General features: G+C 44.6%; 1 protein-coding gene across 1 annotated transcript in view; it reads right to left on the minus strand.

The window, feature by feature from the left end:
• The window catches only part of NAE1 (NEDD8 activating enzyme E1 subunit 1), a 1,377,685-nt gene that overhangs the window by 1,006,730 nt on the left and 347,593 nt on the right, over positions 1-23,362 (minus strand). The window lies entirely within an intron of this gene.

Genomic DNA, 23,362 nt, shown 5'->3' on the forward strand with positions numbered 1-23,362 from the left:
ACATCAACATATGGTTAACTACACAAATAAGCATTTCTTGAAATAGGTTCATAGGTAGGTACTAAGCTATCGGCCCTACGGCCTATATAAGCCTAGCCGAAAAGGTACCCTGGCTTTCGCCGCCAAAGATTATTATTTACCTGTGCCCCTGTCGAGCAGAGCCAAAGAGGTGATCCCAGGGGTGAATTTCCTATTTCCCATCCAATCATCAAGATTTTTCTTGGAGAGAGCTAGTGAGGAGCTTTGCTTGATAAAGACATGTAGTTTGTTCCAGAGTATGGGAAGTCTCTGGGACTGGAATCTATCCCTCCAGCATGTCCTGTTTAATGTGGTGAGAAGGTTTACGCCCCTAGAGCGTGTAGCTCGGAGGGATTGGGATTTCTTTAGGTGGAGCATGTTCAACAGCTCAGGGTTTGACATAGCTTTGTATGTTAGGCAGAGATCTCCCCTGAGTAGGTGATATGTGACGGAGTAGGTGATATGTGACGAAGTAAAGCTGGAGTTTTTTGAGACTGTCTGCATAGGGCATCTGTTTGAGGCCAGTAATCCTCCTTCTGAGGTATTTCTGTGGCCTTTCCAGTTGTTGCAGATGTCTTGTGAGGTACATACCAAAAGGGGCATTGACTCTATATAATGGGTCTAATGAGTGACGAGTAGATGGGAACAATGACCTCTTTTTTCCTGGATGAGAAGCCTTTTGTGATGAGGTGTGCCAAGTAGAAGGATTTCCTGACTACTGCGGCAATGTTTTTATCGAAGGAGAGGCTGCTGTCTACCTGTGTCCCAAGGTCTCTTATCACACTTTCGGTGTTAAGTAGACTACCACAAATGTGGTAGCTCATGGGTACAGAGTTTTTACCAATGGGGATGACAATGCACTTTTTGGCATTGAGCTTGAGGCCATGGCGCTGACACCAGGCATCTGTCTCCGTGAGGCCCTTGTGTAGGATGTCCACATCATTTGGGGACTCAACTATGGCTCCTAGTTTGCAGTCATCTGCGAACTTCATTAGCCAAAGGCCATCTGTGCTAGCCTGTACTTCAGAAAAGTAGATACCAAACTGGAGAGGACCCAGGACTGATCCTTGTGGTATTCCACTTGTCACTGGTCTGCCGTCGGATTTTGAGTCTGCTACTTTCACAGTGTGGGTTCTGTCGGTGAGCCAGTTGGCAACCCATCTTGTGACATAGGGATTTATACCTAGTTTTGTGAGTTTACTTACAATTTCAGAGTGGGGGATAGTGTCAAAAGCCTTGGCGAGATCTAGATAGGCTGTGTGAACCACCTTACCCTCGTCTACGGCTTTGGTGACTGCTTCAAAGAAGTCAATCAGGTTTAGGAGACATGATCTGCCTTTTACAAACCCGAACTGGGTGGGGTCCAGAGTTAGGAGGTTACCAATGTCTTTGTTTATAAGTTCCATGATGATACATTCCATGGCCTTGCAGACCAGGCTCATTAGGCTAATGGGGCAGTAGTTCCCGAGGTCCATGGTGGCTCCCTCTTTGTGGAGTGGGATAACAGTCATTGTCCGTCATTCAGTGGACACAAAGCCTGAGGTGAAGCTATGACTGAACATTGTGCTTAGGTGGGGTGCCAGTTCATTCTCTAGTTCATGTAGAACACAGCCTGGGATGTTGTCAGGACCCATTGATGCTGTGTTCTTGGCTTTGGAGATTGAGTTTTTTTACCTGTGCAACCGTGATTTCAAGAACTTCACATTCCTCCGGTAGAGAGATGGGCCCTTTAGGGGATGGGGGGGGGGGGTAAAGTTAGCACTGAACCTATCTGCCAGGATGTTGGCAATATCAGTTGGTTCTGTATATTTAGTGCCATTGTGCTGTAACTCAGAGCAGATCTGAGTGTTGCCATTGAGATTCTTGACACAGCTATAGAATGCTTTGTGGTTGTCTTTAGAATCAGTGGCTATTTTGTTTTCATAACTAGCTTTGGAGGATTTTATGAGGGATTTCAGCGTCTTACTGAGGTTGACCAAGGAGTTCTTCCAGTCATGGGATTTTACTCTTTTTTGCAACAGTTTCTTTCTTCTGTTGTATAGTTTATTCATGGCAGGAGACCACCAGATTGGCTTCCTTTTTTTGGAGGACAGCGTATTGGTTCTGTTAGGGATGGCACGATACATGCACGCATGTAGGTGCTTATAAAGTGCCTCTGTGCAGGATTCAGCAGTTGTATCTCTATTGTCTGGCTGCATGGGTGTCGTGAAGTTTGCCACTTCTGTCTTAAGAAGCGTGAAGTTGGCTTTGAAGAAATTATTTACTATGGTTTCCCTCATGGAGGGTGGTCGTGGGATGTGGATGTCTATGCTGATTAAGCTTGTGGTTGGATCTGACCAACGACGAGATGAACTCTGGTGTGGAACACCAGTCGCCCATGCTAATGACCAGGTCCAGGATATTGCTGCCCCTGGTGGGGGTGCAGATAAGTTGATCCAGGGCATTTGAATTTATGAATTCCAAAATACTTAGAGCAAGAGAGTTGGTGCATGAGTAGTTTTCCCAGTTGATGGTGGGGTAGTTGAAATCTCCCAGTATTAGGGTGTTGGGTTGTACCTTAATATTTTCCAGTGTTTCAAGAAATGTGGAGTGGGACTCCTGGGGCATGGTGGGGGATCTGTAGCAAGTAACAGTTTGGATTGAGGTCTTGCCCAGAATTAGTTGCACTTTAATCTCGGATGCGTTATGCTTAGTAACTAGTCTGGAGGTGTGGGTATCTTTGATGAATATGGACAAACCTCCACCTTTAGTGTTTCGGTCCAGGTTAGGTGGCTGAAAGGTGTGGTATGAATTATAGCCCGGTAATGCTGGGGTGCTCTCTGGAGCCTTGAACCAGGTCTCAGTTACTGCACAGATGTCGATGTTCTCCATTTTTAGGTGTGCCTCGAGCGAGTGCATTTTGAGGTTTAGACGTCTAGCATTGAGTAGCATTACCCTCAGATTTTGCTTGCATGTACCAGGTACGGTGGCGGATTTGTCTTTTGAACCTTGCCTAAAAAAAGGCACTACAGGGGTGGCAGGAGCCTTGGCCAGTATCAGGAATCCCAAGGGCGACATGTGCAGGTCATCTCTGGCAAAGCATCGTGGTCTGTCGATCATGTCGCTCCAGGCAGACAGATACTGGATCCCCTTAGAATGACACCAGAAGCTTAGCCAATTGTTGAAGTCAATCATTTTGCCTTTGTACTGTGGTATCATTCTGGATGATGGCAGGATGCTACTCACGGCTAGGGTCAAACCTGCCTGAGCTACAAGATCGGAGAGCTCCTCCATGTCTCTCTTCATGTAGTCCAGGGAGGTATGTCTCACGTCATTCATGCCAACATGGACAATGACAGAGTCATATTTGTACTTGTTGTGGAGTGACTTGAGTGCATGTGTTATGTGGCGGATCCTGGCACCAGACAGGCGGCTGACTGTAACTTTCTCCTTATTCGGCCTGGTAAGTGGGACATCAGTGTGCCTGACTATAGAGTCTCCTATGACTAAAGTGTTTGGTACACTGTTTTGCCTTAGGGGCTGTTTTTGGGTGGCACACGGGTATTGCGAGCTATGTGTCATAGTAGTAGTAATTGGCGTTCGCTTGTGTATCAGCTTCGGAGGTATTTGTTTCTTGGGTAAGTTAATGTTAATGGCCTCCGCATACGTGGGATTTGTGTCAGTATGTACGGGTGTTGGTGGTGTGGGTTCTGTAGGGCTATGTTTTTGCTTGAGGTGTAGTGCAGATGTTCACCTTCTCCTCTTGACTGTCTAGTACGATCTTGGCTGGACAGAGCTTTGCTTCTAGTTAGCTATGTAATTGCATCTCTCGCTAGTTGTAGTATTTGTTGGTAGGAGGAGAGGGTTGTCTGTGTACATGAGGCGATTGCTACATTGCCTCAGTATGCCTAGATTCACTAGGTGGAGAGGAGAAATCACCGGTAGCTGATCCTTGGACATGCCTGGTATGGTGCTTTACAGTAGAGTACAAGAGCTGTTTTGCCTTACTTTGGCAAGGTACTTGCAGCTTGGGTTCTTAGTGCTTACGATTTGGTTTTAGTGCTTGTATTAGTTTACAGCTTCTTTAGTGCTTTCTAGCTATACTAGAGCAGGTGCTGGTCACAGGGGTTCAGATTTTAGAGCTACTACTGAAAAAGCAGCAAGTTCTAAGGGAAAATTTGAAGAGCAGACTTTTTGGCACCAGGAGTAGATTAACCCTAGCTGAGCGGAGCTGCGCGGTGTGCAAACCCGGGCAAACTCAGGTTTTAAAAAAGAAAGTTGAAAGGGATAGAAGCAGCCCAAAACGGCCAATAGTAAAACAAACTAGAGCTGGAAACCAACTCCCCTAGCGATAGACAGGCTACAAGATTACCCTCTATCCCTGCAACGTCTGGTCCACTCCCAACAAAAACAAATCCAGAAATTAGCATATTTGGGATCTGGACTATACTAGTTTAAAAAAGGCGGGAAACGAGGAGGCAGACATGATTTTTGTAGAAAGATTTTTTTTTTTAACAGAAGTTGCAAAAGCACAAACAAATTACACTAACAAGGCTCTAAAGGCTAGCACACACGAGTGTGAAGCCTGTAACAGTAAAATACAATTTCAAACGATCTGGCAAGTGCAATGTGAAAATACACAATTGTAAAACACATACAACCAGGTGCGGCAACCAAAAACAAGCAGAATACAGATCTTTTTAGCAATTTAAGTCTCTCTCTCTCCTTTCTGCTGCTGCAATTCTCTGCTGGACGCCCCACAAGGATCCGCCGAGGAATATACAAGTGCAAACCTGAGCAAACTCGGGTTTTAAAGCAGGAAGTTTAAAGGGATAGAAGCACGATAGATAGGTTGTTCAGAGCTTACCACTGCCACTGATAGGCTACAAGACTACCCTCTATCCCTGCAAGGTCTGGTTCACTCCCAACAAAAAACACAATCCAGAAATCAGCAAATCTGGGATCTGGACTATACTCGTTTAAGAAAAGACGGGAAATGAGGAGGCAGATAAAAAAAAAAATCTAACAGATGTGCAAAAGCACAAACAAATTACACTAACAAGGCTCTAAAAGGCTAGCGCACACGAGTGTGTAGCCTGTAACAGTAAAATACAACTTCAAACAAATGTGGCATAACCTTGAAAATTAAGTTTGTGGCTACTCCTATCTCAACAAAAAAAATTATGCTCTGGTTCACCATAGAGCATAATATGGCCTTTCATTTACCAAGCTTGATGAAAGTCACTTCTGTACTGTATCTATACTGTATCTAGAAGTCTTTCTGTCATGGAAACCATGGCTGTTACAGGCTTCTGCATATTCATTTTCTTAATACACTTCTGACATAAGCAATGCAGTAAAACAAGTGGCACAACTAATCTCAGTGTAACAATTTCCATTTACTCTATAACAAAATTACTTACTGGAGGCGTCAACCTTCATCTAGTTCTCTAGGAGAAGTGCTTAATTGTTCTTTATGAATCTTTTACTTGTAACAAGTCTTTATTTTTATTTTATTTACAGTTTATTGCGATAGTCCATTGGGCCTAGAAGAGCCCATTTTCAATGGAGTCCTGGGGAGAAAAGCTCCATAAAAACAGTATACAATGAAACTAATGCATTCACATTTTGTAACACAGGTGAAGAACAAAGGTATTACATGGTATAAAAAATTTACATTTTCTTTGCTGTAGATGTTTTACCCTTTTCTAACACTGTTTCAGTGATCTGAAAGACAATGCAATCCATGTGCCCATCCTTACGGATTTGACCAAATGGAGTCCGTCCTTCCCCATTTAATACTTATCTTCACAACCATCTATTTACCTCTACAGCATGCCAATGCTTTGAAGTAAATGTGAGCATATTCGTCTCGCACACTGGACAGTTTCAGACTTACAATCCAAGTTACTGTTATTTTAGCAATTTATACTGAAGATTTGAGCGTAACGTTTTTCATTAAGTGATTTGTGCTCTTATTGCGCGGACAAATTTCAGTTTTCAAACTAAGAGAATACCAGAGATCAGACCTTAGTTCAAGTTGTGGATAAAAGAAACTGGTGGAACCAAGTTTATAAAAGGGTACTAATGCATTTTAAAAAATGTTCTGCAACTACTTACTATGTTGAGGTGCATGGGGGTGGGGGTAGGGGTTACATCCCAAAGCCATACTGACCAATCAGATAATGGAGAAGGGAGATCAACTGATAAGTGAGAGTGGTGCTGCGGTAGCATTGTCGCCTCACAGTAAGACGTTGCCCTGTTCGATTCTCAGCTAAAGTGTCTTCTGTGTGGAGACATGCGTGAATGGGCATACCTTCGTTGAAGGTTGTGCATCAGGGCTGGCAACTCGGTACGTAAAAATCTACTGCCAATCATTAGCGGACCGGAGTTCAGCTGTGGCAACCCCTAACTGGGAAAAGCCGAAAGATACAAAGTACAGTTTTGTACCTACCATAAATGTAGATGTTCGAGTGCTAATACAGCTGCAGTCATAACAGATGGGGTTTCCTGCCGTCAGGCGGGTCCTCGGTCGGTCGAATTCCAAAGTCTAGGTCCGGCGTCGGATGTCGTCGCTTCTTCCCTGACGTCAGTGCGAAAGGGGTATAAAAGAACCAGCCGACGTCATTTTCTTCAGTTTTTCTTGCCCCAGATGTCAGGTGCCCCCAGAAGGAAGGCAATACATAAATTTATGTACTAATGCAATGCAATATAATCAAAAAACAGTAGTTGCAAGCAAATACACCATAAAAGAATACCCCAATCAGGTTGTATGAGGAGGTGTTAGCCCTTAGGCCTGTCCCAAGAGGGGAAGGAGGGAGGGAAACCTGGACGGCAGCTGTATTAGCACTCGAACATCTACATTTATGGTAGGTACAAAACTGCACTATGTTCATCGTGCATACAGCTGCAGTCATAACAGATGGGTAGAATCCCAAAGCTAAAAAACGGGTGGTAGGCACTAAGTGGAACTAGGAGGAGCCAGGATGCCGTGCAAGACTGCAGTGGCAAAGCCTGCTCTAGATTTGGAGTATAATGGCAGGTGATAGTGCTTGGAGAAAGTATGTACAGAACTCCAAGTGGCTGCTTCCAAAATATCTTTGGTAGGAAGCCCCCTGAGGAAAGCTGCAGAGGTAGCTGTGGCCCTTGTGGAGTGAGATCTGATGCCTGCAGGTACAGTTTTACCATGAAAAGAGTAACAAAAGAGTATGCAGTGGGCTATCCATTTTGAGATTGTCTGTTTGGAAATAGGCTTCCCTTGAGCTCCTGTAGCATAGGACACAAAGAGTTGCTCTGATTTTCTGAAAGGCTTTGTTCTGTCCAAATAATAACGTAGCTGTCTGTGAATGTCCAAGGAATGTAGTAGTCTCTCCCCTTTGTTTTGAGGATTAGGGAAAAAGGTAGGTAAGTGGATAGCCTGATTCAAGGCTACCCTGGATACTACCTTTGGCATAAAGGAAGGATTGGTTCGTTGAAGCAGCTGGCTCAAAAGGAGGCAAGGTCAGTTTTTCTAGAATGAAATTGAGGTCCCAAGCAGGTACTGGTTGCTTCCTTGGGAGTCTTATATTCTTAACCCCTCTGAGGAACTGTCTTAAGAGGGGGTGAGAGAATAAAGGAGGATCAGTGTTGTATTCTGCAGAAATGGCTGAGGCATGGATTTTGATGGAGGAGAATGAAAGTCCACTGCTTAGCATCTCAGCTAGGTACTGTAATATTTGAGGTAAATTCAGTATTCCCGGAATCTGACCCTTTTTCTGATTCCAGGCACAAAACCGTTTCCATTTTGCGGAGAAGGCTTTTCTAGTAGAAGGCCTTCTGGCCTCCAAAATGACATCCTGCACCTCCTTGGAGAGTAGGGTCTGTTGTGAATTTAAGGAATCTTCCATGCGGCTAGATTGAGTGTTTTCAGCTGGCTGTGAAGAGTTTTGAAGTTGTGCTGAGTCAGTAGAAGAGGCATTAGAGGCAGGATCCATGGTGGGGAATGTGTCAGGCTCCTCAGGAGTGGGTACCAGAGTTGTCTTGGCCAGTCTGGAGCAATGAGAATCAACTTTGGTCTGTCTGCTCTGGTTTTTAATAGAACCTTGGGCAGCAGAGGAAGAGGTGGAAAGGCATAAACTGTCATTGTTGTCCAACTGAAAGAGAGTGCGTCCACTTTCCAAGCCTGTGGATGAAAGGTCCTTGAGCAGAATTTTGTCAATTGGTGATTTCTGTGGGTGGCAAAGAGATCTATGTCTGGCCTTCCCCATGCTTGAATTATCTTTGTAAAAACTTGAGGATGCAACTTCCATTCGTGTGGATCTGTCATATTTCTGCTTAGGTTGTCTGCCAGCATGTTTTCCTTGCCTGGCATGTACTGTGCTTGAAGTTCGATTTGTAATTCCAGAGCCATGTTCCAAAGAGACATGGCTAGCCTGCATAGGGGATATGAATGGGTTCCTCCCTGTTTGTTTATGTACCACATTACTGTGGTGCTGTCTGTCCTTATCAATAGCTGGCCTGGATGCAGTAGGCCTTGGAAAGCCATAATAGCATTTATTACTGCTAGCATTTCCTTTTGATTGATGTGTAGGTGCTTTTCCTTTTGGGACCATTTGCCCTGAATGCACCGATCTGTCAGGCGTAGTCCGAGGCGTCTGTTGTGATGACTTGATTTGCTTGAGGCTTGCAGAATGGGAGACCTGTGTTTCTTTGACATGCTTGAGCCCACCACAGAAATTCCTTTTGAAGACATGGAATCAGTGGTATAACTGTTTCCAAACTGCAGCTGTGTTGAGACAATAAGTTTTTTAGGTACCACTGAAGTTTCCTCATATGCAGCTTTGTGCATGGGATTAGCAGGATGCAAGATGCCATGAATCCCAGAGCCTGCAGGATTTTCCTTGCAGTCAGCCTGGTGAAGGTTGCCAGTTTTCTGAAGTATTGAGTTAATTGCCCTTGTTTCTCTGGCGTGAGGTAGGCCATCTGGGTATTTGTATTCAAGCTGGCACCCAGGAAAATTATTGTTTGAGAGGGTATTAGCCTTGATTTCTTTTTGTTGACTGTGTATCCCAGAGAATTCAACAACATTATTACAAACGCCAGATGTTTCAGAAGTATGTGCTTGCTGTCCGCTTGGATCAGGCAGTCATCCAAATATGGGTATATTTGTATCCCTTGAAGTCTGCAGTAGGCAATGACTGATGCCAGGCATTTCGTGAACATTCTGGGCGCAGTAGATAAGCCAAAGGGCAATGCAGAGAATTGATAATAGGTTGAACCTGCAAGAAATCTGAGGTATCTTCTGCAATCTTGTCTGATTGGGACATGCAGGTATGCCTCCTTGAGGTCCAATGTTACCAGCCAAGACTCCTTGCCCAGCATGGGAAGAAGCTGCTGTAATGTGAGCATCTTGAATTTTGGTACGAGTAAAAATGTGTTTAGGATGGATAGGTCCAAAATAGGTCTCCAATCTTTGCCCTTCCTTGGTACCAGGAATAGTCTGGAATAAAAACCTTGACCCTGTTCTTGTGCAGGTACCTCTTGAATAACTTTCATGTCCATGAGATCTGAAATTTGTTTTTGTGCCTCTGCCCTTTGATTGTGTGGCAGGTTTGGCATGCCTCTCATTTTTGGAAGGGTGTGAAAGTGGAATCTGTAGCCTCTGTCTATAATGTCCAGAATCCATTTGTCTTTTGTGACAATATGCCAATTTTTTTAAAATAATGCCAGTTTTCCGCCTAAAGGTGCTGCCATTTGAGCCTTGCTTGGCATGCAAAGGGGAAAGTCATTGGTTCTGCTGTCTGAATGGCTGTGAACTATCCTCACCACCTCTTTGTGTAGGTGCTTGCCATTGTCTGCCTCTAAATGATCCTTGAGATTGCCCTCTACCCCTCGGGCGCCTGTATCTACCTCTTTGGGGTCTGTCCGTGGCTGGAAAGAACCAATTTTTTGAAGGCCAATTTCTACTGAAACATGGAGTTTGTACCTGTAGGAAATCTTTCACTGTTTGCATTGATTTTGCCTTTTCCTCCATTTTCTTTAATACCTCCTCAACTTTAACACCAAACAATACATCTTTTTGAAGAGGTGCATCTAGTAATTTAGCTTTGACATGATCTGGTAAGGTTTGCTCTTTGAGCCAAGCATGTCTACGTATGACTGATCCTGTAACAGCAGCTCTACATGAGGCCTCTAAAGCATCAAAACCACATTGCAAGGTATGTTTACCCACTTGCTCTGCACTATGTAACAAATCCTGCAACTCCTTCAAGTCTGGTTGTTCAGGTTGTGACATTTTGCTTTTCAACTGAGATAACAGAAACTGTTGATACTTTAACATATGGAACTGACAGTTTAATGCCCTCATGGTTAAGGTGGCCGAGGTGTATACCTTTTTCCCCCACCTTTCTAAAGCTCTGGAATCTCTCTCTGAAGGTAATGGATTTTTAGCAGTGGAGGCCTTAATTCCCTTGGGACCCTGTGAAATAGTTTCTGGGTCAGCCAAATGGCTTTTGTATAGGAATTGGTGTGAATCAGAAACCCGGTAATACCTGTCAGGCTTGACTGGAGCTGGAAGTAAAGAATCTGGGTTAAGGCTGGCCTCCGAATACACATCATCTAGTATGTCTAAGACAGGAGGTATAACCAGAGGCCTGTGCTGAGGGAGCAAGAGGAAATCCCTAAGCCTTTTCTTGGAGTCTGAGTACTCTTGGCCTTCCCAGTGGAAGTGTTCCCTCAAGGTATGTCAGGTTTCCCCAAAAGAGTAATCCTCAGGGGGGGAGACAAAGGGAATGGACTCCTCTGCATCAGAATCTTAAAAAGGGAAGTATGAATGTTCCTGGTCTTCAGAATGTAATGAAGTAATGGAGGCCTGGTCCGAGGAAGGGTATTCTTCCTCCACTCTGGGCCTTTTGTCCGAGGGGGGTTGAGAACCCCTGATAAGAGTAATCAAATCCTCAGCCATTCTGAGCATCTTCTTTTTAGGCATGGGGCCTTGAGAGGGGCCCTGTGGAGCTTGTCTTTTAGTATGCATGGCTGCTTTAGACTTAGTGAAAGCCTTGATGGAAAAAGAAGAAGGCCTGAAGACACCTTGAGAGGTAGCAGGCCTGTCTAAACTCCGAGTTTCCCCGCCAAGAGTGGCTTCGGTATCTGTAGTCGGGGTGTGGGCCGAAGAGCCTGCGACCTCGGGCACAGAAGACACCGCCAATGTAGTGTCATCGGTAGTCAGGGGCTGCGTAGGTGCCTCGCTGAGAACCAGAGCACCTGTAGTCGGCTTTAGCGTGGTGTCGGTAGAAGTCGCGGACTTCGTATGTTGGTCCTTATCTTTGCGTCTTTTACTCAAAACTGGAGTCGGTGTATCCGACGACATAATGTAATTAAACTTTTTGCCAAAATAGTGTTGGGCGAACTCCGCCCGACGCTTAATAGTGCCTCTGTTGAATGTAGCACAAAAACGACAGGCCGAGACGTCGTGGTCTGGGCCTAAGCAAGGAATGCAGAGGGAATGAAAATCCTTATGCGGTATTTGCTTCCCACATGAAATGCAATTATTAACTTTGTCTGACATCGGTCTGAGGCAGGAAAAGTTTCCCCAACGGGGTACTTAGCTTTCAAGAAGACTTCGGTTGAAAAATATTCGTAATCTCATGAGCTGGCCGACCGGCACTTGCGAACTGCTTCTGCTTCGGGCACCGCGCGGCAAGAAAGACTGAAGAAAATGGCGTCGGCTGGTTTTTTTATACCCCTGTCGCACTGACGTCAGGGAAGAAGCAACGACATCCGACGCCGGACCTAGACTTTGGAATTCGGCCGACCGAGGACCCGCCTGACGGCAGGAAAACCCATCTGTTATGACTGCAGCTGTATGCACGATGAACATCAACTCTATGCAAGAATGGTAGAGTTGAATGCCTAGCACTGGAGAAGTGCACCAGTAAAAGAAGAGGACAGTGTGTTGAAATGTCAGTCCAATGGGAATCCTGGGGAAGACAAAGTACATTTTGGTCTACTTACCATAAATGTACATGTTAGAGTGTCTTCACTATTGCAGTAATGAAGTACAGTTGTGTAAAATCGTACCGTAACAGTAGACGTCCTTCTCTTCACTGCTGCAGTATTCATCTAAGGGATCTCGTACTAAAGATAACCCAACTCCCAGCCAGTATACCAAAGCCTTTAGGTCTTACAGGCACTGCACATCACACATATGGTCTCCTCACCAGGTGTAGGGCATAAAGGTGACGTACGGAGGCAAACAATCAAAACTGAAAAAGCCACAGAAGGAGCAGAATATTGTCAGGGCAAAAGGAGAATATGTGCATCCTGAAAGAGAAGGAAAAGGAAAAGGGATCCCTCATACAGGAGGACAACAAAAATATGGATCAAGAGCTAGGACAGAGGGGGGTGGAAGGAGGGCAGAATGCGCCTTTATAGTCAAGGAAAGACATGTACCATTAAAAGAACAACAAAAGAAAATTACCTTAGAAATCCAGGAGGAGAAGGTTTGCTTAGAAACAGCCAAAGTCCTGGGGTGAAAAGGAAAAAAAGCTGCTCAGATTTGCGAAAAACTTTAGTTTTATCTAAATATCAGCATTGTCTATGCAAATCCAAGGTGTGAAGAACCTTCTCAATGGCAAACTATGGAGAAGAAAAAAGGAAGGGAGATGAAAAAGCCTGATTAAGTGACAACTCACTGACCACGTGAGGCATAAAAAAGGATTTTTCTGAAGAGACACCCTGCCTTTGAGAAAAACTAAAAAAAGGATAAACAGACATGACAGACTGAAGTTCAGGCATTCTCTTGGCAGTAAAAAGGCCCAAAAGAAAAACAGTCTTCCAAGTAAAATGCTGCAAGGAAGCTGAAGAAGCAGGCTCAAAAGGACCCTGGGTCAATTTCTGAAGTACGAAATTGAAGTCACAAGAAAATGGAATAGGCTTCCTGGGAAGCATGACAAAGGATGCCTTTGAGAAAAGTACAGTTGTGTATACTTACCATAAATGTAGATGTTCGAGTGTATTCACTCTGCTTGCAGGTAGCCCTCAGTCGGCCTGATTAACAAAGTCTTGGGTCCTGCATCGGTTGCTGTCCCTTCTTCCATGACGTCAGGTCATCAGGGGTATAAAACATGCAACTGATGCCATTACATCAGTTTTTCTTGCCCCAGATGTCAGGTGCCCCCCTAATGGGAAGCAATTAAATATAAAAGTACAATGATATACCTCCAAAAAAAAGCAAATACACCAAAAAGCTTTTAAGCATAGTAAAGGAAATTAGAGGTAAAACCAAAAGAAGTTAGGGGGCTGGAGGGAGGGTAACCAGGACTGCAACAGTGAATACACTCGAACATCTACATTTATGTTAAGTGTACACAACTGTATTATGTTCTTCATGTTTCACTGTTGCAGTCATTACATTTGGGTAGATTCCCAAAGCTATGGTTGGGAGGAGGAATTTAAATAGCATTAGGACCAGCTATAAGGCCCTGCAAGACTGCAGTGGCAAAGCCAGCTCTGGATTTAGAGAAAATTGGCAAATGATGCTTGTTGAAAGTATGTACAGAACTCCAGGTAGCAGCTTCTACGATGTCCCTGGTAGGGACGCCTCTGAGAAAGGCTGTAGAGGTAGATGCAGCCCTGGTGGAGTGAGGTCTGATCCCCTGGGGGATAGGTTTTCCATGGTGCTTATAGCAGAAATTAATGCAATGGCCTATCCATTTAAAAATGGTTTGCTTTGAAATAGCCTTCCCCTCTGCCCCTGCAGCAAATGCCACCAGCAGTTGTTCAGATTTCCTTTGAGGTTTAGTCCTGTCCAAGTAGAATCTAAGTTGTCTGTGCACATCTAAGGAATGCAGTATCCATTCCCCTTTGTTCTGTGGATTGGGAAAGAAAGTTGGCAAATGAATGGACTGATTAAAAGCCACACTGGATACCATCTTGGGCATGAAGGATGAATTGGTTCTGAGGGACACCCTGTCCGCAAGAAAGATGATGAAAGGCTCCACTGCCATAAGAGCCTGTAATTCAGATATCCTAGCTGAAGTGATTGCTAAAAGAAAAGCTGTTTTCCAAGAAAGAAATTTTAAGTCTGCAGTAGCAGCTGGTTCGAAAGGAGGTAGAGTGAGTTTCCCCAAAACAAACTTAAGGTCCCAGGCAGGGGTTGGAGCTCTCCTGGGTGGTCTCAAATTTTTGGCCCCTCTGAGGAACTGCTTGAGCAGTGGATGAGAGAGGAGGGGAGGGTTCTGTGTTATAATGAGCTGAAATGGCTGAGGCGTAGATTTTAATGGAAGAAAAAGACAGGCCCTTGTGAAGCATCTCAGTTAAGTATTGTAAAATCTGAGGTAAATTGGGCGCTGCTGTGCTCATCCCTTGAGATTAGTTCCAGGCACAGAATCTTTTCCATTTTTCAACGTAAGATTTTCTAGTACTAGGCCTCCTTGTCTCTAAAATTATATCCATCACAGGTTTACTGAGGGATGATAAAGGAGAAATTAGGTAATTAGCCAGGTTGCAAGGTTCAGTGTTAGAAGCTGGGGGTGCAGAATCCAGTTCTCCAGCTGGGACAACAGGGAAGGAGTCTGAGGCAGGTGCCATGGGGATAACCATTACAGTGCACAGGAGGGGGTACCAGTGTTGGCATGGCCAGTCTGAAGCAATCAAAATCATCCTTGGTTTGTCCTGTTTGATTTTTAGTAGTACTTTGGAGAGCAGAGGCAGAGGGGGGGGAAGGCATAGATTGATAGGTTTTTCCAGCTGAAGGACAGAGCATTCACTTTCCAGGCTTGTTTGTGGGGAGTCCCTGTGCAAAATTTGTCCAATTGGTAGTTCTGGGGAGAGGCAAATAGGTCTATACCTGGGCTCCCCCATTTGCTTCTCAATATGTTGAAAATCCTTGGTTCCAGTTTCCACTCGTGTGGGTCCATGAGGTTTCTGCTTAGTCCGTCTGCCAGTGTATTTAATTTTCCAGGCACCAAAGGAACTCTATCTTTAGACAAGGTATGATCGGAATCATTGATTCTAGGTCCGGAGAATGCTGACACCATAGGCTTTTAGATACTATTGTAATTTTCTCATATGCAGTCTTGCATATGGAATCAGTAGTATGCAAGAGGCCATGAAACCCAGGGCTTCCAGTATTTTCCTTGTAGATAGCTGGGTCTTTGTGGCCAGTAGTTTGAAGTAGGCTGTCAAATGAACTTTTTTCTCTGGCGTAAGGTAGGCCATCTGGGAAGTTGTATTTAAGCTTGCTCCCAGGAATACAATTTGCTGATAGGATACTAGATGGATACTGATAGGATACTAGATGTGATTTCTTTTCGTTTATGGTGTACCCCAGAGAAGTTAGTAATTTCTTTACAAATGCCAGATGACTTATTAGTATGTCCTGGCTTTCTGCATGAATTAGACAATCGTCCAGGTATGGGTATATTTGAATATTTCTTTGTCTGCAAAATGCAATGACTGGAGCTAGGCACTTTGTGAATACCCTGGGCGCAGTAGATAAGCCAAAGGGTAGTGCAGAGAACTGACAGTGTGTGTAGTCTGCTTCGAAGCGAAGGTATCTTCTGCAAGATTCCCTGACTGGGATGTGCAGTTATGTTTCTTTTAAATCTAGTGTTGCCAACCAAGCATCTTTGCCTAGCATGGGAAGCAACTGGTGAAGAGTAAGCATCTTGAATTTTGGAATCTCCAAAAAGGTGTTTAGAGTAGACAGGTCCAGGATAGGACGCCATGAATTTGTCTTTTCTGGGTACCAGGAAAAGTCCTGAGTAGAAACCTTTCCTCTTTTCCTCTTCTGTTGCCAGCTGAAGAGCCCCCATGCTTAAGATAGAAAGTATTTGTTTTTGGGCCTCTGCCCAATGATATGGGGGGTAGGTCCGGCCACCCGTTTGGTGTTGGCAACGTGTGGAAGTGAAATCTGTATCTCTGGGACACTATGTTTAAAACCCATTTGTCCAGGGTAATGAGCTCCAAGTTCTTTGCATGAAGAGCAATCTTTCCCCCCAAAGGGGCAGTCAGTTGATAAGTGCTTGGAAATTTTAAAAGGAAGTCACTGAGACAGACAGTTTACCATGGGGGGAGTCTTATTACTCCCAGATTTGGAAGTGGAGGCCCCACATTACTTAGTCCTGTGTGCCCCCTTGGTCTGAAACTTGGGGTTTCTGCTGTGTCTGGGTTTGGCTTGAGAAGACCTGGAAGGGGCTGGAAAGGACCAATTTTTAGTGAGCCAGTGCCTACTAAATCTAGGAGGCTGAACTTGTAAGAAATCTTTAACAGTTTGCATAGATTTAGCTTTATCTTCCATCTTTTTAAGAACTTCCTCAGCCTTGTTGCCAAACAGGAAGTCCTGGATTTAAGGGAGCATCCAACAATTTAGCTTTAACATGATCAGGTAAAGATTGCTCCTTAAGCCAAGCACGCCTTCTGAGCACAGACCCAGTAACAGCAGCCCTGCAAGAGGCCTCTAATGAAACAAAACCACATCGCAAAGTATGTTTTCCAACCTGTTCAGCAGAAAGCATTAAATCCTGTAATTCTTTATTTTAGTCACAATCAGGAATCAACATCATTTTCTGTTTAAGCAATCCAGTAATATGTTGCTGATACTTTAACATATGAAACTGGCAGTTTAAAGCCTTAATGGCCAAAGTTGCAGAAGTGTAAACCTTCTTACCCCACCTATCCAGCACCCTGGAGTGTCTATCAGCGGGGGTAGGATTTTTAACAGTAGAAGCCTTAATGCCCTTGGGCCCCTGAGAAATAGTCTCTGGATCCGCAATAGGATTTTTAAAAAGGAACTTGTGTGATTCAGGAACCCTGTAGTATCTGTCAGGTTTTCTGTGAGCAGGAGGCAAGGAATCAGGGGCCAAACTAGATTCTGAAAAAACATCATCAACAATGTCTAGTACAGGAGGAATAGCTAAAGGCCTATGCTGAGGCAGGAGTAAGAAATCCCTGAGCCTCTTTTTTGATTCAGAAAAATGCTGGCTTTCCCAGTGGAAATGCTCCCTTAAGAGTATGTAAGGTTTCACCAAAAGAAAAATCCTCTGGAGGGGAATTAGGGGGAATAGAGTCCTCTGTATCAGAATCTTCATAAGTAGATAAGGGCAAATTAAGATCATCAGACGAATCAGAAAAATCAGAATCCTGGTCAAAAGATTTATAAACAACTTCAGTCCTAGGCCTCTAAGAAGGGGGGGGGGGGTGTTGGCTACCCCTGATTAGAGTTATTAGATCTTCAGCCATTCTTATTTGCTTTTTAGGCATAGAGGCCTGAATATGTGGCCTGGGCATCGTTTTTTTAGGTATGGTTCGAGATTTGGGCCTAAGTGAAGAAGGAGGCGTCGGTTTAATATGCAAGTCTGTAGGCCTGAATACACCCTCAGAAGCCGGTGCCTGCACAGCGGCTCCGAACCCATCCAAGGTAGAGACATCTGCAGGTTCCATAGTTGAAGCATCTCGTGGCATACCAGACTCCGAATGGGTCTCAGTAAAGGCCTGCAAATCAGAAGTAGCAGGTATCAGGGGCTGCGAAAGCACCTCACTGAGTACCGGCGAACTGGCGACTGGCTTAGGAGAAGCGTCGTCGGCAGTTTTGGACATTGGCGGCCTATCTCTGTCTTTTATCTTTGCATTTTTTTTCAGAGTCCTGGTAGTTGGATGGCTAACCGACGACATTTCAGGATAATTAAACCGAGACCCAAAATATTTAGAGGCAAAAATATACCGACGACTGATAGTGCGCTGATTAAATAAAGCACAAAACTGACAGCAAGGTACGTCGTGGTCAGGGCCTAGGCAAGGAATACAGTCCGAATGAAAATCTTTATGAGGTATTTGCTTTCCACAAGTAATGCAATTATTAACTTTTACTGACATTGGTAAGGAGCAGGAATAAGTTTCCCCAACAGGGTACTGAGCTTTAGTTGAAGACTTTGGTTCTGAAACTCGAAAACGAAAAATTCAGGAGACTGCCAACTGGCACCTGTGAACTGCTTCTGCTTCGGGCACCACACGGCAAGAAAGACTGATGTAATGGCGTCAGCTGCATGTTTTATACCCCTGACGACCTGACGTCATGGAAGAAGGGACAGCAACCGAAGCAGGACCCAAGACTCTGTTAATCAGGCCGACTGAGGGCTACAGTACAGTTTTGTACCTACCATAAATGTAGATGTTCGAGTGTTCACACTGCTGCAGTTATCACACTTAGGTTATCTGCCGTCAGGCGGTCCTGCAGTCGGCCAGAGTTCCAAAGTCTTGGTCCGGCGTCGGTTGCTGTCGCTTCTTCCCTGACGTCAGTGCGACAGGGGTATAAAAGAGGCAGCCAACGCCATTTTCTTCAGTTTTTCTTGCCCCAGATGTCAGGTGCCCCCAAATAGGAAGGCAATACAGAATCCTAAGTAAATTACAGAAGTAGAAAACAATAGCTACAGCTGTAAGCAAATACACCACATAGAAATACATCTTAGAGATTGTATAAACAGGGAGCTATAGATAAAACCCAGGTAAGAAGAGGGGAAGGTGGGAGGGTAACCTGGACTACAGCAGCGTGAACACTCGAACATCTACATTTAGGGTAGGTACAAAACTGTACTATGTTCATCGTGTTACACTGCTGCAGTCATCACACTTGGGTTGAATCCCAAAGCTAAGGCTGGGCGGTTGGTACTAAACAGGGTTTGGAGAAGCTAGTAGGCCCTGCAAAACTGCAGTGGCAAAGCCAGCTCTGGTTTTTGAGTATAGAGGTAAGTGGTAGTGCTTGGTGAAGGTGTGCACTGAACTCCAAGTTGCAGCTTCCAAAATATCCTTGGTTGGTACCCCTCTGAGGAAGGCTGCTGATGTTGCTGTAGCCCTGGTGGAATGAGGCCTAATGTTACCAGGTACAGGTTTCCCATGGTGTGTGTAGCAGAAACGGATACAATGTCCTATCCATTTTGAAATGGTTTGTTTTAATATAGGCTTGTCTTGTGATCCTGCAGCATAGGATACAAAGAGCTGGTCAGATTTTCTGAAAGACTTAGTTTTATCCAAGTAATAACGTAATTGCCTGTGAATGTCCAAAGAGTGTAGGAGCCTTTCCCCTTTGTTCTGGGGGTTTGTATAAAAGGTGGGCAGATGAATGGTTTGGTTTATGGCCACACTGGATACCACCTTTGGCATAAAGGAAGGGTTAGTTCGTAAAGCAACTCTGTCTTGATGAAAAATGGTGAAAGGCTCCACTGCCATTAGGGCCTCTAGCTCTGAGACTCTTCGCGCTGAAGTTATTGCTAGCAGCAGGGCAGTTTTCCATGATAGAAACTGTAAATCACCTGTAAAAGCTGGTTCAAAGGGCGGTAGTGTAAGCTTTTCCAAAACAAAGTTGAGATCCCAAGTTGGTGTTGGTGCTCTCTGGGGTGGTCTTATGTTCTTAGCCCCTCTGAGGTACTGTCTTAGTAATGGATGTGAAAATATAGGAGGATCCGTGTTGTATTGAGCTGAAATAGCTGAGGCGTGGATCTTAATAGATGAAAAGGAAAGTCCTTTGTGCAACATCTCACTTAAATATTGTAGAATCTGAGGAATATTTGGGACAAGGTGATTCTGGCCTTTAGCCTGGTTCCAGGTGCAGAATCTTTTCCCTTTGTCTGAATAGGCTTTCCTGGTGCTGGGCCTCCTGGCCTCCAGAATGACATCCATAACAGGTTTAGAGAGAAGTGTTGACTGGTTGTTTAGGTAATTTGCCATGCAGCCAGATTTAAAGTCTTGAGCTGGCTGTGTAGAATCTGATTGTTTTGCTGAGTGAGCAGGTGAGGAATTTGAGGTAAAATCCATGGTGGGCCTTGAGCCATGTTCCTTAGTATTGGATACCAGTGTTGGCGTGGCCAGTCTGGAGCAATGAGTATCATTTGTGGCCTCTCTAATCTGGCTTTCAGCAGCACCTTTGCCAGAAGAGGCAGTGGCGGAAAAGGCAAACACTGTCAATGTTTTCCAACTGAATGAGAGGGCGTCCACTTTCCAAGCTAGTGTGTGGTGTGTCCTTGTGCAAAATTTCCATAGTTGGCAGTTTTAGGGGGAGGCAAACAGATCTATGTCTGGGCTCCCCCATTTTTGAGTTATCATTGCGAATACTTGTGGATCTAGTTTCCACTCATGAGGATCTATGATGTTTCTGCTTAGATCGTCTGCCAATGTGTTTTTCTTTCCTGGCAGGAATTGTGCTTGTAGTTGAACTTGGTAGGTCAGTGCTGTGTTCCACAAGGTCACTGCTTGCCTGCATAGGGGGAAGGAATGTGTGCCCCCTTGCTTATGTACCACATCACTGTGGTGTTGTCCGTCTTTATTAGTAGTTGTCCTGGATGTAGGAGGTCCGTGAAAGCTATTAGGGCATTTCGTACAGCTAGCATCTCTTTTTGATTGATATGTAGATGCCTTTGATCTGCAGACCATTTGCCTTGAATACATTGTCCTGCCATGTGTGCTCCCCAGGCATAATCCGATGCATCCGTTGTTATAGTTTGCCTGGCTGTGGGTAAGGCAAAAGGCTGACCCTTGTTGAGGTGATATGCCTGAGCCCACCATAGAAACTCCTGTTGAAGGCAGGGAATGAGTGGAATTATTGTTTCCAAGCTGTGGCTGTGTCGAGTCCATACGATTTTCAGGTACCATTGTAATTTCCTCATATGCAGTTTTGCATATGGTATTAGTAGTATGCAAGATGCCATGAAGCCCAAGGCCTGCAGAATTTTTCTTGCAGGGAGTTGGGTCTTTGTTGCCATCATTTTGAAGTACTGAGTCAGTTGTCCTTGCTTGTCTGGCGCCATCTGGGCCGTTGTATTTAAGCTGGCACCCAGGAATATTATGTCTTGTGAGGGCACTAGTTTTGACTTCTTTTCGTTTACTGTGTACCCTAGGCAACTTAATAGGTTTTTGACAAATGCCAGATGCTTTAAAAGAATGTCCTTGCTTTCTGCTTGAATAAGGCAGTCATCCAGGTATGGATATATTTGAATTCCTCTTTGTCTGCAGTATGCAATTACTGGTGCCAGGCATTCTGTGAAGACCCTGGGCGAAGTATATAAGCCAAAGGGCAGTGCAGAGAATTGGTAATGGGTTGTACCTGCTATAAATGGAGGTATCTTCTGCAATTTTGTATGACAGGGACATGCAGGTATGCCTTCTTGAGGTCCAACGTTACTAGCCAAGCCTTCTTGCCTAGCATGGGAAGAAGTTGCTGTAGTGTTAGCATCTTGAATTTGGGTACTTCGAGATATGTGTTTAGAACTGAGAGGTCCAGAATGGGTCTCCAAGCTTTGTCCTTTCAGGGAACTAGAAAGGGTCTTGAGTAAAATCCTTGTCCCTGCTCCTGTGTAGGAACCTGCTGAATGGCTCTCATGTCCATGAGAGCTGTAATTTGTTTTTGAGCCTCTGTCCATTGATTTGGTGGCAGGTTTGGCATTCCTTTTATCCTTGGTAAAGTGTGAAAGTGGAATCTGCATCCTTGAGATACAGTATTTAGGACCCATTTGTCTTTTGTGATGATGCGCCAGTTGTCTGCAAAAAGTGCTAGCTTTCCTCCCAAGGGAGCTGCCAAGAGGGATTTGTTTGGCAGTCTAAGGGGTAAGTCATTGTGTTTGTCTTCTGGTAGTTTGAAACCGGTCTTCTCCTCCTTTCTGGGTTGTGGCACCCCATTGTCGAGGCTTGTAAGAGCCTTGTGACTGACCTCTGCCCCTTGGGCATCTGTATTTGCCCCTCTGTGGTCTGTCAGAAGCTGGAAAGGACCAGTTTTTGGTTGGCCAATTTCTGCTGAAACGAGGGGGTTGAACCTGTAAAAAATCCTTAACCGTCTGCATAGATTTTGCCTTATCCTCCATTTTCTTTAAAACCTCTTCTGCTTTTATACCAAATAAAAGATCCTGCTGTAAAGGTGCATCCAATAACTTTGCTTTTACATGATCAGGTAAAGTTTGTTCTTTTAATCAAGCATGCCTACGTATGACACTCCCTGTCACTGCTGCTCTGCAAGAAGCTTCCAATTAATCAAATCCACATTGCAAAGCATGTTTTCCCACTTGTTCAGCTGCATGCAACAAATCTTGCATGTCCTAGTAATCAGGCTGCTCTATATGTGTGATCATTTTTTGTTTTAATTGAGACATCAAATATTGTTGATATTTCAGCATGTGAAACTGGCAATTTAAGGCCCTCATAGCTAGAGTAGCTGAGGTATATATTTTATTTCCCCATCTGTCTAGTGCTCTAGAATCACTTTCAGAGGGTACAGGATTTTTAGCAATAGAGGCCTTAACCCCTTTGGGACCCTTGGAAATGGTTTCTGGGTCAGCAACAGGGCTTTTATATAGGAATTTGTGTGAGTCAGGGACTCTGTAGTATCTGTCTGGTTTGGCTGGTGCAGGAGGTAGTGAATCTGGGTTAAGGCTAGATTCTGAATAAACATCATCCACAATGTCTAACACTGGTGGAATAGCAAGTGGTCTGTGCTGGGGTAGTAAAAGGAACTCTCGGAGCCTTTTCTTAGAATCAGAATAATCCTGGCCTTCCCAGTGGAAATGTTCCCTCATGGTATGTAAAGTTTCCCCAAAAGAGTAGTCTTCTGGGGGAGATGCTGAAGGAATAGACTCTTCAGCATCAGAGTCTTCATAAGGGGGAAAATAATATTCCTGTTCCTCAGAAGAATCTGAGGAAATTGAAACCTGGTCAGAGGAAGCGTAGTCCTCCTCCTGTCTAGGCCTTTTATCAGGATGGGGATGGGAACCCCTGATTAGGGTAATTAAGTCTTCAGCCATCTTAAGCATCTGTTTCTTAGGCATGGGGCCTTGTACTGGAGACTGCTGTACAGTCGTCTTTGCTTTTAAAGGAGTTTTCAGCTTTGCATAGGATTTAATAGTGAGTGCAGTCGGTCTAAAGACACCTTCTGCAACCAAAGGCGTTTCAACTGCACCGGAATCTCCTTCAGCCATGGAGTCGGAAGGGCCTAAAGATAAAGGTTGTGGAGGCCTAGCAATCTCCTCTTGGGAATCAGATACCGCCTGGGGTTCTGAATCAGCGGTCGTCAGGGGCTGCGTAGGCGCCTCACTGAAAACCGGAGAACCAGCGACTGGCCTAGCAGAGGCCTCGGAATCTGGTTTGGGTCTCGGCTGCCTGTCCTTAGCTTTGCGTTTTTTATGCATTCCGGTCGTCAGTTGCTCTGACGGCATGGTATAATTAAATTTCCTACCAAAATAATGTCGGGCGAAATCAAACCGACGTTTTATAGTTCGTTTGTTAAACCTAGCACAAAACCGATAACCTGTGACGTTGTGGTCTGGGCCTAGGCAAGGAATACAATAAGAATGAAAGTCCTTATGAGGTATTTGCTTCCCACAAGAAATGCAATTGTTAACTTTTTCTG

This window comes from Protopterus annectens, chromosome 8.part1 (assembly GCF_019279795.1).
Source record: "Protopterus annectens isolate FY-2018-M chromosome 8.part1, PAN1.0, whole genome shotgun sequence".
In the NCBI taxonomy this organism is placed as follows: Eukaryota; Metazoa; Chordata; order Ceratodontiformes; family Protopteridae; genus Protopterus; species Protopterus annectens.